The sequence below is a fragment of the Tupaia chinensis genome, unplaced genomic scaffold, assembly GCF_000334495.1.
Source record: "Tupaia chinensis unplaced genomic scaffold, TupChi_1.0 Scaffold141414_1, whole genome shotgun sequence".
Lineage (NCBI taxonomy): Eukaryota > Metazoa > Chordata > Mammalia > Scandentia > Tupaiidae > Tupaia > Tupaia belangeri.
In genome coordinates this window covers 554,497-558,095 of record NW_006201276.1, presented here as the reverse complement: position 1 = coordinate 558,095, position 3,599 = coordinate 554,497, and positions in this window count along the sequence as shown.

Sequence of the window (3,599 nt, the reverse complement as noted above, 5' to 3'; positions counted from 1 at the left end):
ATACAATTCGATTGAATGTATATACAAAAAAAGAAATAAATTTTTAAAAATGCTAGGAAGTAACTACCAAAAAATAAAAAAGCCTAGAGAAGGCCCAGCCTCCTCTGATAAATGTTCAAAAAGAAAAATAAAGAACTATTTTTACCATAAAAATATATATATATTTATTATTATAGGGCACATCTGCTCACCAGAGAGAGACAAAGACAGAGCGAGGGAGGGAAAGTAAGAAAGCAAGCCACTGGGTTTGAGACTCAAACCAATGCCAACCACGTAGACCAGTACCTTAAACATTAGCACTACCTCCCGGCCCTACTGTGTTAACATTCTAATCTCCCATGCAATGGTATTTGGAGATAGGGTCTTTGGGAAGTACTTAGGTGATAAGGGCAGAGCTCTCATGAATGAAATTTATAAAAGAGACCCCAGAGAGCTTTTTTTCCCCATTCCACCATGTGAGGATACAACCACACAGCCATCTATGAACCAGGAAGCAGATATCAAATCTGATGGCACCTTGGGAACCAGCAGTTAGCGTAATGGCTATGTCGCTGGACTCCCACATAGTCGACCGCGGTTCGTGTCCCGGACCCGGTGGCTTAAACTCACGCCGGGCGCGTGTGCGTGCGTGCCCAAGATCCCGAGAGGAGAATGGAGGAGAAGGGATTGCTGTGTGACCATCCCCCCTGGGGGGTGATTTCTCGCTTTCTGTCTCTATGTCTCTCTCTGTCTGTCTGGCGAGCGCACGCGCCCTACAGTGAAAATCTCTCAAAAAAAAAAAATCTGATGGCACCTTGATTTTGGATTTCCCAGACTCCAAAACCATGAGAAATAAATGTCTATTTTTTAAGCCACCCAGTTTGTGGTACTTCATTATAGCAGTACTAGACAATACTATAGACAAATGGCAGAAAGTCAGTAAACTTGATGGGGTCAGGAGATGAAGAAGACTTCACACAGAAAAGGCAACATTTGATGTAGACTTAAATAACAAAGAGGTTCCAGGACCATCAATTAGCATAATGACTATGTCACTGGACTCCCATGTAGTCAACCGTGGTTCAAGTCCTGGACCTGGTGGCTTAAACTCACGCAGGGCGTGTGTGCATGTGTGCCCAAGATCCCGAGAGGAGAATGGAGGAGAAGGGATTACAGCATGGCCATCTCCCCAGGGGGGTGATTTCTTGCTTTCTGTCTCTCTGTCTCTCTCTGTCTTTCTGATGAGCACACGTACCCTATAGCAAAAACCTCTCCAAATAAATAAATAAATAACAAAGAGGTTCTGAGTAGACCTGGGAGCCTTCCAGGCAAAGAAAGCCTGAGCTTAGGCAGAGGCATGAACATGCAGAGCTCAGGGATGGTCCGGTTGTCTAGAGTACAGAACATAAAGAATGCTAAGAAGTTAGAATAGGGCTGAAAAGTTAGGCTGTGGCCAGTCTGGTAAGAAGGAAAAGCAGAGGAACCAGCGGTTAGTGTAATGGCTATGTCGCTGGACTCCCGTAGTTGCCTGCAGTTCGAGTACCAGACCCGGTGGCTTAAAATCACAGCGGGTGTGTGTGCATGCTTGCCCAAGATCCTGAGAGGAGGATGGAGGAGAAGGGATTGCGGCGTGGCCATCCCCCCTGGGGGGTGATTTCTCACTTTCTCTCTGTCCCTCTCTGTCTTTCTGGCGAGCACACGCGCCCTATAGCAAAAATCTCTCAAAAAAAATAAAAAATAAAAAGAAGGAGAAGCAGAAAAGACTCAATGGAAAATTTTAAGGAAAGAGAAAGAGGATTATTATTTTGTTTTGGATAGAGAAGTAAAAAACATTGTGTAAATGAGAAAAGACCAGTATAAGTATGGGCCTTTATACTTACTACCTCAGTTGATCCTCACAACAAAATTATGAGGATAAGCAGGAAAGGTATACTTCTCTCTATTTATAGTCCCAGATAAGTTAAGTGACTCACTTACCCAGGACAAACTATATAAAACAGCATATTAATAGATCGCCCAGCTTTTTTTCAGAGCTCTAAAACACCATGATATCTCTCCCATTGCTCTCAGAAACATTCCATAAAAGTGACAGACTATAGTGCGAGGAGATAAAATGAGCACAGGTTTCAGTCTGAGCAACAGACAGAACTTCAAAACCAGCTAACTTAGCATTTCTGTGCCTTAGTTTCCTCATCTGTAAAACAGTTATAATACTGCCTACCTGCAGAAGTCTTTGGGCTCAAATGTAAATTTGTATGTATAAAGACTGATGCATGGTAAGTATTCAATACATGGTGTGCCTTACTCTCCTCTTCCTCTAAAAATTCAAACCTATTTTCTCGTGTATCCCTCAAAATTCAGCCATGCACCAATAAAGCTAAATTGTGTGTATCCACCATTAACTGCACTGTATGAAAACCATTTTCTCCACTATGATTACTCATGCCTCATACAATTTTTTATAGGTGACCAAAGACTCATGCTCTGAAAACCTTTAACTTTCAAAGGAAAGAAGAAATCTGGAGTTAACAGGCTAGAATACTCTCAGATGATGACATTACAAGTTAACTAAACCTTGGCAAAGATTAGGTTATTCAGATAATGGCTATATACCTCATTTATTATTCTCAACACTTACCACTTGCTTTGGGGGACACACACATTGATTTAGGTAAACTAATTTCCCTGCCTTTGAGGATAGGGAGGAGAGGAGGGGAGGGGATTGACATCACCAAAATAAAACAACATGCTACAGAATACCCTCGACTTCTACCACCTACAGAACTTTTCCAGTCCTTACTAGGACAAGAAAATTTGTATCCTTTCTCCTTTTCAGACCTTCCGTCCCCCCTACATACACACTGGTAGGTACTGGAGACTCCACTGGGCTAAACCCACACAGGGTAGCAGAGCTAAGCTGATCAAAATAGTCTATATGAAGAGTAGAAACTTCATTTTATATATGAAGGCCCATTACAGCAAAGAACTGGGGAAAGAACGCAGAATGTTGTAAATATAAGCAGTGCTGGGCTAGGAAGGAGGTCTAGGGTTTCATTATAGCCCTGGCCCCCAGCTGGTTGGGAGGCACTGGGCAATCTGAGCCTGTTTCTGCACCTAATAAAATGAGGCATGGGACCAGAGCACCCTCCATATTCCAAGTGTGGTCAATGAACAAACAACACTGGCATCACCTGGGAGCTTGCTGGCAATTTAAAATCTCAGGCCTCAACTAGGCCTACCAAATTAGAATCTGAAAATTGACAATATCCCTAGATGATTTGAATGCACTTTTAAGCAGCTCTGTTCTAGGGTCCCTTCAAACTCTGACTTTCTGGATTACAAGTGGTCTGTAGCAGAGGGCAGTGGAAAGCCAGGGCTGAAGGAGGTTTGGAGGCAGAAATAGAAAAGAACCAGTGGTTGGAGCCACAGATGGCATAGTGGTTAAGGGTGCTGGACTCCAACATGGTCGACCACTGTTTGAGTCCCAGACCTGGTGACTTGAGCTCCTGTGCGCTCTCTCTCTCTCTCTCTGTCTCTCTGGCCAAAATTGAAAAATAATAATAAACAAAATTTTTTTAAAAATAAAGAGTTGTGTAGAATAATAAAAAAGAAAGAAAAGA